The sequence below is a fragment of the Plectropomus leopardus genome, chromosome 6 (genome assembly GCF_026936395.1).
Source record: "Plectropomus leopardus strain MGB_pleo_1.0 chromosome 6, ASM2693639v1, whole genome shotgun sequence".
Lineage (NCBI taxonomy): Eukaryota > Metazoa > Chordata > Actinopteri > Perciformes > Serranidae > Plectropomus > Plectropomus leopardus.
The window spans coordinates 13,600,530-13,614,711 of NC_142181.1; the positions used below are offsets into that span (position 1 = coordinate 13,600,530).

Here is a 14,182-nt window from a genome sequence, read left to right on the forward strand (position 1 = left end):
ATAACCAAGTGTTCTTCCAAGTTTTCCAGTTGTTTTGAGGACCACCAGGGTCTAAAAACAACTGGAAAACTTGGAAGAACACTTGGTTATGGCTACTTAAGATAGCCATAACCAATTGCCCTTCCAACTCCCATTTTGGCTCTTTTGTGAAAGGTCTGGGTTATCCTCAAGGTAACGAGTGTTATTGGAGCTCAAAAAAATCACAGTATACTATGTAGTCTGAAATAGTTTTAAACAAAACATCATCTTAAAATGACTTAGTATGGACATTTTTTCAACTTACAATACTATGGTGTGTCTCATCATGCAATACTAACTGGTTTTCTGCATTTTTATCAACATGTCATATTTTGCCATTTTTTGACAATGTACTATGTCATTTTTGGTCAATTTTTCGACATGCTTTATTATAACGTTTAGGACCATTTTTTGACATGCTATATGTTTTTTTCAGCTGTTTTTTCAACATGTCATAGTGTTACATTTTTCAGCATACTTATACTATATTGTTTTCTGTTCGATTTTCAACACACTATATTATTATTCTTGGCCCTTTGTTCGACATGTATTACTATAACATGTCTCAATATGCTTTGCTATGTGGTTTTCAGCAATTTTTTGACATATATGTCATCTTCAGTCTATTTTCGACATGCTTTATTAAGACGTTTTGGGTCATTTTTTGACATACTATACAATGACGTGCCCCCACATATTACACTATCTTGTTTTCAGCATGTTTTTTTCAACATGTCATATTTTGACATTTTTGACATACAATACTACATTGTTTTCGGTTGTGTTTTTTGACATGCTATACTATGACCTGTCTTGACATGCTATACTACATGGTTTTCAGCCGTTTCTTCGACATGTCATATTTTAATGTTTTTCAACATACTATTACTGTCATTTTCGGTCATTTGTTTGACATTCTACATTGTAATGTTTTTGACATCCTATGCTATAAGGCGTCTCGACATGCTAAACAGTATGTGGTTTTCGACTGTTTCTTCGGCTGTTTCTCATATATTGATTTTTCTTCAACATACTGTACTATACTATCGTTTTCGATCTTTTTTTCTACGTTATATTTTGACATTTTTTGCTTTTTTTTTTACATACTATGACATCTGTCAACATGCTATACTGTGTAGTTTTCAGCAGTTTTTGACATGTCATATTTTGACATTTTTCAACATACTATACTGCGTCGTTTTCGAATGTTTTTCCGACATGCTATATTATGATGTTTCAGACCGTTTTTTATTTACATCTTATGCTGTAAAGTGTCTCAACATGCTATACTATGTGGTTTTCAGCTGTTTTTTTGGAATCAGAGCAGTTTGAACAACAAACAAACAAAGCTATGAGGTGGAGCGGACACAAATGGCATGGAGGGAAAATGGGGATCTTGAGTCCCGGACTGAGCCAGCAGGAACAGGTGGAAGTAATGAGTGGAGATGACGATAGGAAGAACAGCAGGGAGCACACAGGGAACGATCAGAAGACGCAGAGAAGTAATGATGAGTCTGAGGAAAAAAGTCACAAAAGACAAAAACACTAGAGTCAAAAAACACTACGCAAAAACACTAGAAATGCTGAGCGCTGTGGCCGGTGATTACCACTGGTGAGTGGACAATCTGGCACTGGAGAAGTGGGAAGACAGGAGCAGAATCCCAAGCCTCTTATTTTTATTTCCTTGCTCCTCGCTTGGACCGGAAGTTGGTCTTAAAGCATCATCTTGTAGGACGTACCAAAGCACTTATTTGCAAGGATCGCCAAGGATCGAGGGGGAATCTCTGAGGAGCGATGAGCGGGGACACTCAAGAGCAGTCTTTACGGAAGTTTTTTATCGGCCAACACGCCCCGTTAGTTATTGATTAACAGTTTCACACCGGAGTGAAGACAGATCAAAGACTACACTCAAGTTTATCTCTCCTGAGTTTGATATTTTATTTATCTCCTGATTCACTATCCCAAAAACAGAACAAGAAAAGGGCCAAAAAAACCCGTCTTCATTTATTTTTTCATGATCGATTTGCTGCGGCATAAAATCCCAGCATGTCTGTCAGCATAAAACACGTTTTACTCTCATGTATCAGTCACACGTGAGGCTGATCATCCCTTGTCATCGGGATCAACATTCTGGGTTATTAAATAAAGAATTTAAAATCAGAAATTAAAATAAATAGCCTACAGATGCAAATAATGAACAGCATTCTGAGACTCTAAACGGGACACGGTACAGTATTAATACAGAGTGCAGGTGTTCGCTTAACAGAGAAACTCTGCTGCTGTGCCACTGACAGGCCAAACTCTATCTGTATTATTAGGCTATTATTTATCTATAAGGGTAGATGTGACATCATCTCTATCAAAACTCTCTGTAGCTGTTAAAGGCAACTGACAGCTGATCCAGTTGTGGTCAGCTACAGCGCCACCGCTACTGTAATTGTGCGCTGTGCGTATGGCACTAGTACCAGAGGGCGCACCATAACAGCATCATCATCATCAATCGTAATCTTAAGTATTCCACTAAGTCTCTCAGAGAAGACCCTCTCAGACAAAATGCTGTCACTGGTTTAGTGAACACAGCAGCTACAGTGCCAGCTCCATTTTTGGTTAATATTATTATAGTTATTTGGGCCTATACAGTCTGTTGCCTCTGCAGAGGCACTTTTTTGACACATAACTGCGTTCATCAGTGAGACAGAAACATCAGTGGTTGCAGTCATCAGTGCACAGCTCTGTCAGAGTTTTGTGACTTTTCCTCTGTTTTATGTGAGCATCACATTATGCTTAGAGCGCCCAAACAACCAGCAGTGGCCCAATCAGCTGATTGGCTGCTGCCCTCATCAGAGACGGGCATTGCTTCATGTGAGGCTTCAAAGGAAAAAACGTCTCATCTCTCTGTTAAAATCGTCTGTGCTCGCTTCCTCTTTCCTGTCATGGTTTCCTTGCGTCTCTCCATGCATCCCTGGTGGGAGGGCTTAGACTCAAGGAAAAGACGCAAGTGAGGGAAGCAGGGATGCAATTGACATGAGATTCAGCCAGGGTATATGAAGAAGCCGTGTTTGCAGTGAAATGTGGAACAGGTGTGCTCCTCTGGGTCCAGTGGAAAAAAGGTGGCCCCTCAACACACACACAAACAAACACAAAGAGAACAGAGGACAAGCGGAGGGGAAAACAAAGCCTATAGGAACACACACGCAACGACAAAAAACAACATCACAGCCAGGGCCGTGACATGACATTCTATACTATGTTGTTTTTGGTCGTTTTTTCAACATGCTATATTTTTTTTTTACATTTTTCCACGTTATACTTTAATGTTTTTGACTGTTTTTTGACACGCTATACGAAGACGTTTCTAGACATGCTAAACTATGTGATTTTCAGCAGCTTCTTCAACATGTCATATTTTGACATTTTTCACCATTCTATACAATAGCGTTTTTTGTTGAATTTTTGACATTGTATATTATGAAGTTTTTGGTCATTTTCTTCAACAACTATTACTATAACGTGTCTTAACATGCTATACTATGTGTTTTTTTTAGCCATGTTTTCGACATGTCATATTTTGACATTATTCGACATACTATACTACGTCGTTTTCAGTTATTTTTTGATATACTATATTATGATGTTTTTGGCCATTTTTTGACATGCTATACTATGAAGTGTCTTGACATGCTATATGTGGTTTTCAGCTGTTGTTTTGGCATGTCATATTTTTTTGACATACTATACTATGTGGTTTTCAAATGCATTTTCGACATGCTGCACTATGACGTTTTTGTCCATTTTTTTAACATTTATTACTATAATGTTTCTTAATATGCTATACTATGTGGTTGACAGCAGTTTTTTCGACATGTCATATTTTGACATTTTTTGACATCCTATACTGTGTCATTTTTGGTAGTTTCTTCGACATGCTATATTATGATGTTTTTAGCCATTTTTTTAACATGCTGCGCTTTGACTTGTCTCGACATGCTATACTATTTGGTTTTCAGTTTTTTTCCGAAATGATGTATTTTTTACATTTTTTGACATGCTATACTATGTCAATTTCTGTATTTTTTCTTTGACATGTTGTACTTGTAACGCTGGATATATTGGGTGACACCACAGACCCCTCTCTCAGTATTTAGATGTTATTCATCACTGTTTATCCAAATCTGTGTCCTTTCATGCCAATGTTTTAATTTTTATTTAACAAAATTAGACTTGAAAGAATAAATAAGAGAAAAAAATGCTTACTGTTTATATTACTATTGAATACTGTTAAGGAAGAAATGACAGGGACCGTTTTTAACAGAAGACAGAAACAATGAAATGAGAAAAATACTTCTTAAAAGGATTACTGTTAATATTACTGTTGAATATTGTTAAGATGGAAATGACTGACGAGACTGAATGTAATGAATGTATCAATAAAAATGCCCAACAACACAGAAAAAAACTGTTTGCTGTTAATACTACTTTTGAATAAAATGACAAGAAATGTTTATAACAGAGGAAAGAATGATCATTATTAATAAAATAAGGAAAATATATTAAGAAGTTGTTTGTTTGATTTTTGCCATAATAATGTACGTGTAATTAAAAAAAAACAGCTTAAAATTGAAGCAGGGGGTCAGCGCCAGAAGCTAATACAATTTGGGGGTCCTTGGCATGGCAAGGTTTGGGAACCCCAGTGCTATACTATAATCTTCTTCAACATGCATTACTATGACTTTTTTTTTAAATTTAGATGGATGACTTTTTCGCCTGTTTATTCAACATGCTATAATATGGCGTTTGTCCACATAATCTACTATGACTTTTTTCAACTTTGGAATGCTGACTTTTTGTACCATTTTTTCAACATGCTATATTTTTATCTTCGTCAGCATGCTATACTATGATTTTTTTTGACATTTGTTGTAAGGGTGACTTTTTCGCCCCTTTTTTTCGACGTTTTTTCAACTTTGGAATTCTTATTTCTTATTGTTAAATAATAGATTTAAGTTTAGTTAATGAAAACATTAGGTTTTCATCTAATTTAGTTTTTTATTATTTGATTTGAACTAATTCTAGTTTGTCAACTGGTTCCACACAAACAGATTTGATACATCTAATATATTGTTCTATCCTTTATTTATTAACAAAGCGATTAGTTGATTGACACAGAAATGCCAACTGTTTTGATGGCTCAATTGTTGAGTCTTTTTTTTTTTAAAATGGTAATATTTTTTGGTTTCTTTCGTCCTCCACAAAAGTAAATTAAATATATTTAGGTTGTGGATTTTGTCGGGACAAAGCACGACACTCAAGGTTTTACCTTGGTGTATAAAATGTCAGGACATGGTCAGTTTCCCAAAGCCAAATCGACTAACTGAATAATATATAAAATACTTGATAGATTAATTGATACTGAAAACTATTTTTTAGTTCAGTCATTTTTATAAGTGTAATTTTCCCCTGCTCTTCTATTTTCGAACAGCCAATAATTTTAGTCTGTTTCGGCCATAAATGTAATTTTGCCTATTTTACAGAACGTCAATTCAGTGGTTTTGAGAGAACTAGCAGAATGTGGCTTGTAAACAGGATAGGATAGCCCATTAGCTCACTCATAATGTTCCTCTTGGGAGTGGCTGAGTCACATTTGACATCCAGTGGTGAAATTTGGTGTTTCTGGTCTGGTATTAGGCCTCAAATCAAACTAGTTTTAATCGGCACAACCCTAACAGAATTATCACCTTTCTGACAGTGTCAGCAAAAACTCAAATATGTAAGCTTTGTAAAAGAAGAATGTATGGCAGATTTGTTGTACTGGATTGCATTAGACTGCATGGATTTGATATAACTGTAGAAACCAAACAATAAAAATGACTAACCAGGTATTCTTTGAACAGGATGTCTGGGTCTTCATTCAGGTAGATACAAAGTGCCCTGAGGATGCACTCCCTCCTCTTTTCAATGGTTTCATTCTAAAAGAAAAGAGCAGTTATACTTTAGGACTGCACATGGACTTCACATGAATTTCTATTTTTCAGATCACAATTTTACACTTACTGGGCATGTTCACAGGTGTGATTGTTGGTTTCTGTGTTAACTATTCTCTATTCCTGTTAAAACAGACTACATCAACTTAGAATTCAAATCCCATAATGTGTTCAAAACATACCTCTGCAATTGGGGACAACAGCAGTCTATTTTCCTCCCTGCAGAACCTCCCTTCTTCTTGAACACTTTGATTAGTTGGTCACTGTGTTGGTCAAGTTGTGCAAGGAACTTTGAGACGAGGGGAGCAGTGGTAATCCTGACAAAGTCTGCTTCAACCTGTAAACATTATGTCCACAAACAAAATATTAGTGGTACCTGAAAACATTCAACATTATATAAGGGATTTCCAAATTTCTGCCATTTTTCTAATTTCAGTACAATCCTGTAACTGCCTGAGGTACTAAGAGACTCCAGTAGAGATGCTCTCAAAAGATTGTTTATAAAGCAGAATATGCTCTAAAAAACTCAAAAGTGTTTTCAGTTTTCATTTTACACAAAGTGATGCATATTTAACACAAAACGTAGTCATTCTCATAGGCTACTCGAATCCTGCATCAAACGTTTTCACTCTTTCACATTTACAATTAAAACATTGTCGTGTAGCACATGACAAAAGATATTGATTATAGCCAATTTGAGATGCATTTCATACCTCTGCCACAGTGATCAGTCCTGGTCATCTTCTCTTGAACTCCACCATTATGGGATTGTCTCTGACAAATTCTTGCCTTCTGTATGCAAAGGTCTTGGCTATCTTCTCTTTGACAACTTCATCATTATGTCTCTTTGTGACTTCAGATAACAATGCTGGTCTTTCACCTTCAAGACTGTCCTGTGTCTCTCCAGCAGGATAGGGAGAACCAAAATCTACCTCTGCTTTTCTGTTTTTTTTTTTTACATTGAGACAGGGTGACATCTATTTGTTGGTTTGCTTAAGGGAATAAATGCTCAGTTCTGGCCAACCCAAGTTTCGAAGCTTTGTCCTGTAGTTTGTCATCTTGCACTTTAGGTTTATTTTCCATCCGTAGAAAACACTGGCAGATCCCTGTTCTCTCAAACACGGTGCTTAATTAAGGCTTAAGCAACAGATTCTTTTTCCAAGTTTGAATGATATGTCTTTAGCTTAATGACTTGCTCAGTCGGGCTTTCTCCATTTGATCTGAAGGCCTGGTTTGCATTTTGAAGTTGCATCTCCACATCGTATGGAAACTTTGGTATTTGGAGTTCTGTTGGCCACTGTGAACGATTAGTTTCATGGGAACACAGCAGTATTGTGTCAGAGGATGACAAAGAGGTTCCTTCCCCACTTTGGTTTATTTGGTCTTTGTTCAGGTCTGGAGCATTTGACAAGCAGGTGATTTTCACCGTGCTTTTGTCTTAAATATCGCTACTTTTGTTAAGGTTAACACACTCATTATCAAAGCCACCGTCCATGTACTGAAGTCTAATATCCCCCTCTATATCAAAGTGACGTTTGATCTCATTTGACAGATCTTCCACAGACTTCAGCATGCCTGATTTGATTTTCTGCATTGTTGTCACCAAGGATAATCCGGAGTTTACGGATGCAGCCATTATCCAAATGCTTCAGTCTACAAAAAAAAAAAAGTATAACAGAATTAAACTTGTAATGTCAACAATTGCCTTTGATAATATGATCAATAAAATCAAATAGAAAATAAATAAACTGGAAAATGACACAAACAGAGGCCATATTTATAAAATGATCTTATGTCCTAACTACGTGTTTAACATGCAAGGTCAGCAGTGTCGCCTACAGCACAGCAATGAAGTAGGAAGCAGATAAAACTATCACAGCCAGGATCTGAAATTCAAAATAAGCCATAAACAAATGAAATTCATTACATGCTTTTAAATCAACAATACAGTGTGTGGCTATTTTACCTAAACAGTTTAAAGTCCCTTCATAAATAAGCTATTCAGAACAATAGCAAGAGAATAAAGTAATCTAAAAAAAGATAGATTAAAAACTAGATTAATAGTAATTAAGTTGCACGTTTTGATCATACCTGTTATGAGTGCAGCACCTTGGCCAGACAGGCGGGAGAATCATCAATGCACTATCATTCAGGACCTGAAATATTGCAACATGATGATTACAAAGACTAAAAATTAGAAGACAAAAAAACAAATGTACAAGGATGTTAATAGATACATTATTGGTGCACTTTTTATGGGGTTCTTTAGAGCCACAATAGTTTAAAAATGAACCTGTGTTATATAATTCCTTATCATGACTTCTATGCATTCAACCAAATAATAAAATAATTAACAGAAGGTGTACTGATTGGGCCGTGAGCTCTCCTCTGTGAAATAGAAGATGAGTGCCATGCAGTACTGCAAATGAGTATCATTGTTAGTGTTTATCTGTGTTGATTTCAGAAGAAATAGTTTCAATTAGTTTATTCTACTTCTAAAAATATATACATATATTTAAAAAATAATAATAATCATTATTAATAACATTATATTATTAATATTATATACTATTATATAATGATAATAATAATTAATATTATATAACATATACTATTATATAATGATAATAATAATTATACATATACACATATATACAATGAAAAAACAGTCTATCATGCCATCAATATTCATGAATAACCGCCATAGTTTAGCACATCCTCAAAAATCTTAAAAAAAAAAAAAAACATATCATAGTATAGCATGTCGTGAAAAATCATGAGCAAAATGAGGTGACACGAGGTGGTATTTCAGGTGATTCAAAAATGCCATATTTAGCAAAACTGTAATGGAAACAGTTGTCTAGTTTTTATAGGTCACATGATGCTATGGCTACACGCCTGTCTGTAGGAACTGGCCTCCTGAGTATGATGCAGCAGGAGCTACAAGAGGTGTTATTGCATGGCATAACTTCAAATAATGAGCAGACCATCGGGAAGTTTGCAATCCATTATTCCGCTGTGAATATTTGTAAGGGGCTTGCCTTTCCATTATTGCTTGCATTACATGCCTATATCGCCCTAATTGTAAGTAATGCTGGCTAGCGCGGCTGCTGCAATAGAGATAAACCCGCTAATGTTTTAAACATCCATCGCCATGCTTCTTGGAATGTAATCGCGACAGGAGAAGTTGCATAACATCACTCAACGGAAACGCTGTCACTTGCAATTGTGTTTTATCAACATTTCAATATTGCTTACTTTTTACGCAAATCTGTAATGGAAACCAACCTCTTGTCATTACTCAAGGACATTGATTTGGTTTCACTTTCACAGGAATTTCAACCGCTAAACCAGCTATGGAGAGTGACCATTACAAGCTGGTATGATTGGCTAAACCATCAACAATTATGCAAAAACATACCGTAAACTGGTAAAACAAGCTGGTAAACCAGCTTAATCACCTTAAACTGGTAAAGCTGGCCTTTTCAGCAGAGTTTTGCTTTACTTTAGGAGTATTTGTGCCATTTCAAATCATTAGAAAAAATACAGTTACCTTTTTCTTTCCCTAAACATCTCATCCTTCTGCAGGCTTAATAAAAATATCCAAAAGCAACTGCATGTCAAGCGTTTTAACAAAGAGAAATCATACCTTGACTGCATCTGGGAGCTAAGTGGGCAGTGGCCACGCCCCCACTGTTATTCAAATTGCCTATGTAATTACATCACCTACATAAAGAACTTCCCCCAGACAAAAGTCCAAAGACACTGCCTCTTGAAAGAACACCAAAATATTATGAATAGACATCAGTGTGTATAATGTCATTGTGTGTGGGCAGTGGAGTGGTGTGAGGAGGGCACCGAGGTGAGTTTGGCAGCTTCACATTTAACTGTCGTGCGTGTGCTGGTTTGATCAGTGTTGATTAGCACATGCCAATGTCACCCATGTATCCTCTCGCACTTAATCAACACGTTGGGACGAGTTATTGCCATCATTAACCCACAGCTTCTCATAAAGGGCTCAGTGTGTATTGAAGTGTGGCTGGCAAGGCACTGAATGGGTGTGTGTGTAAGTGTGTGTTTAAAGAGCTAAGGAAGTCAGACAGAAGAGTGTGCATTAGTCAGTGCAATCTGTTTTAGTTAAATGCGAAGTGTGTGTGTCAAAGGGACTGGATCCCCAAGCTGCTGTGTCCCTACAGTGTGTGTGTGTGTGTGTGTGTGTGTGTGTGTGTGTGTGGATGGGTGGGCACACTGTGGGCAACACTTGGTGGGGCTAGGAGCCACTCAGCTAATGGGGCAGCTGGCACAGCCTCAGAATCCATCAGGCCTCATTACAGCTCCTGTTCAGCCACCGTCCTCTTTTTCTTTCCTCCCCTTCTTCTTTCTCTCCTCACCCCAACCCTCCCTTCCTCTCCTCTGCCACTGCAGCCAGCCCTGTGTGGCATGTAACTGCCCCCTCACTGGAACATACATCACACCCCGAGAGAGAGAGGCCATCACAGCTGGCAGCTCTCACACTGATTGACTTGGCACCCGTGCTGACTCAGACGCCAGGGGAAACATTTTGGAGAGGTGGATGGGTGTGGGAGTGTAGCCTTCAAACAGGGATGGGGTGGGGGAGTATGGGGGGGGGGGGTGTTAGTGCTTGCTAACAGTTGGCATAAGTGGGAAGTGTGTTTGGGTGGAGACACTCCACAAATCATCACATCAAGTTTTTGTTGTGTTTACAATAATGGTAGCACCTCCTCTGTGAACTCCCCTGAGTGTGTGTGTGTGTGTGTGTGTGTGTGTGTGTGTGTGTGTGTGTGTGTGTGTGTGTGTGCACGCGCATGCAAAGCAAATGATTGCAGGCCAGCCTCTCCTTTTCTTCTTCTTCTCTGCTTATCTATGTGTCTTTTCTCCACCCCTGGCCTCTCCCTTTTCGAAAGAAGCAGAGCCTAAGGTTGTGGTTTCATTATACTGTTTGTTTTTTCCCCTGGAGGCTACGGGTCATTAGTGTTATTGATGGACACTCAGCACAGACCAGGACAGAGCAGAGCAGTCGTGCACATGGTTTTAATATGACGAGTCTAATCAGGACAGGCGTGGTGGCAGAACCACTTGGAGCCTGTTATTGAAATCATCTCATTCTTTGCTCATGGAGTAGATTAGAAAGTAGCTCATCAAGGACCTCAGCTGCGTGTTTGAGGGAGTGGGTACAGCTTGGGTTTAGATACTGCTGGAGCAATTCAAACATAAAATGTTTGCGTCAGTATTAGACAATCTGAATATATAAACTTAATTATGTTCATTTTATTATAGCATGAGCCATCCATTCATGCAGACTCACTTGAATCAGAGATGCATTCACTTACAGGCGTTATTCCATATTGAGCACCATCCAGTGGTGAAATACTAAAATACACCTCCCTACATCTAGTTCAACTTTAACATTCCACCTATTAAATTAACAAACAAAATACCCTATATAGTTTCTAGTTGTAAGATGATTTTGCTGAAGTACACACACATGCTGACACGTCAAACCAAAGATTCCTTCTTTAGACCACAGAGATTTCAGAGTGTGGGAGAGTTCCTTGATACACATCTTTTTGCAGCCTCGACATTTAACATTTATTTTTCCAGGCAACAACCTAACAAATGGTGCAGGACGAGCTGAAATGATTTCCCTCTCATTCTTTTATCTAAGCCGACAGCTTCGTCAGCTGGAGTTCAAAACACTGTGGCCCTTTGGGAGATCTGGTTCAACGCACAGGGGCAGAAATGATCTCTGGGACCTGAAGCTTCAGCACTTAAGTGATAGAATCTCTTTTGCAAAGAGTGGCTGGTGCTTAATTACGGCGAAAAAGTACCCATGATGCGATCTCACCTTTTACGGGCTATTTCATCTGCAGTTCCCTCACTCCTGATGAGCCAGCATGCATCGGCAGCAAGCCCTTTTTTCCCTCCAAAAGCCTTTTAGCACAAAGAGCATCTTTGTTCACGCGCCTGTAATAAACCAAAAGTGGCTTTTTAAAGTGCTGAGATCATTTTAAGTAAACCAAAATAATGTGTGAATCAGCTCCTTTTCCTGTGAGCATCTCAGATAAAACTAGAATTACTGCCACTACATGCCTCTACAAACCAGTTGAGAAGGAATTACAATTTACACTCATGTCTGTCCAGACAAAGAAGCTACATTTTCTAAAACATTGATGCTTTACAAAAACCTTTAACCTGGCAGTACAGAGAATCTATACAATCACCACAGTCTCAACATGAGAAACCCAAGATAAATGTCACCAATTCAATATCTGACTAAATGTCTCCCTTTCTTTTCCTGAGTTATGACACTGAATAATGGCCTAAAAAGTGTTTTTGCAGAACATTATGTCATAATGAAACTGACCTCTGACAGTTTTGGATATATAATGTCATAAGACATTTATAAAGACTTGTGTGAACTTGTGTCATAATTAGTGTATGTATTTCACAGTTACAGCCAAAAAACTCATTTTGTTAAGTCACAGGGACCTTTGACCACCAAAATTTAATCATTTTCTCATTGAGTCCAAATGAACGTTTGTGCAAAATGTGAGGAAATTCCCTCAAAGCCTTTTTAAGATATCACGTTCACAAGGATGAGACAGATATGCAGACAGACAACCCGAAAAGATAACGCCTCTGGCCATGACTGCCCTCGGCATGAAGGAATAAAAAGAAAAACCCATGTTGATAATGGTGTAATTGTGCAAAGAATTCATCTGTCAGTCACAGGCAATTCACACTCCAACCCAGAGGGGGGCGTGCACAGTAATGCAACACTGTTTGCCAACTGCCACAACAGTAAAAGAGCAGAAGAAGAAGACAACACCTATGTACCAACCCAAAACAAGAATGGCAAGTTCAGATGACACATACTTGTTTTAAATAAGCATTGTGGGAAGGTTTGGGTTTCCCAGTGAACTACGGCAGCAGTGGACAGCAAGTGGTGGGTAGGACAAAGACAGTGTATCAGTGTTGTAAGACAGCTGTACACAATGTGAGTGGAAATACATCCCACATGCTAACACATATCAGACATCACACAGATGTGCCAATCACTGGAGCTATGCAGAAAAAGATGACAGGAGTTCAAAAACTTATCCCTGCAGCTTTTAACCAGCCTCTAGATGTGAGAGGACAAAGGACCAAAGTCATTACCGAGGCAGCTGGTACTTGTATATACATTTCATCGGCCATGCGCCCATATGCAGAAGTAGAGGAGCCCAGCTTCAAGTATTTATCAAAAGTACTCGAGCCACGTAGAACTAGGGGTGTAAATCACTGGGTTCATCACAATACGATATTACAACAATACACTGGACAACAAAGTCCACCAAAAAATGATTATGATTTGATTCAATTTAGGGACCTGCAATCAATACGGGCCAATATTATATGCTCATTTAACACAGTAGGTTACAGGAGAGGCTGTCACCCCTGTCTTTGCTTTTGGCCAGAAAAAGAGAAAAACAACATATAAATAATTGAAAATAATTAAAACGGTTTCATTCTGTTTGAAAATGTTTTCCTTTCAATTCAAACCATCATCTTTTTCCTCAAATCTACAGGGCTGTCTCACTTGAAGACAGACTTCTCCCAACATCCTCACAACATGGATTAACAACAACATCTTGTCACCTAACTATAAAACACAATAATAACTGTTAATGATCATAGACAAAACAACTGTCTTTGTAGGTCACATTTCCCCCACATACACAACATGCTAACGTCAATAGCATAAGCCTATGGCAATTTACATTGCATGAATTAGCTTAGCAGATAGCGGACTTTTCCTCAACACATAACTTAATCAATTTACTATTATTTTTGATTTCTCTTACTCACCGCTGGTTTAAGTCCCTGCATCTCCTGACAGAACAGCGCGGATGAGTTTCAGTCTGCATGAACGTTTTTTCCGTCAACAGTGTTGAAGCAGAGCAGCTAACATGTTAGCAAGAACTCAGTGAAGTGGGCCGGCAGGTACATTGTGTTTCCTCAGTATTGCTTTTGTTTATTTATAACGTGCGCCTAGTCTGTCGACTCGCAGTTTCTCCGAAAACAAAACATTTCCACACTGACGATTTATTCCCGAGTAAACAGTAGAGATGGCAATTTCGGCACCGAAGCACGGAGGCATGACAGTCCAACTGTTTCGAAGC

The 14,182-nt window shown here is 38.1% G+C and overlaps 1 long non-coding RNA gene across 1 annotated transcript; it reads right to left on the reverse strand.

The window, feature by feature from the left end:
• Window positions 1-5,891: 5,891 nt before the first annotated feature.
• LOC148189340 (uncharacterized) lies at window positions 5,892-14,179 on the reverse strand. Its single transcript, XR_015776713.1, has 5 exons — window positions 13,869-14,179; window positions 8,091-8,155; window positions 6,713-7,652; window positions 6,182-6,336; window positions 5,892-5,984 (listed from the first exon to the last, which is right to left on the reverse strand). It is a non-coding gene; the product is annotated as an uncharacterized LOC148189340 (long non-coding RNA).
• Window positions 14,180-14,182: the final 3 nt, after the last annotated feature.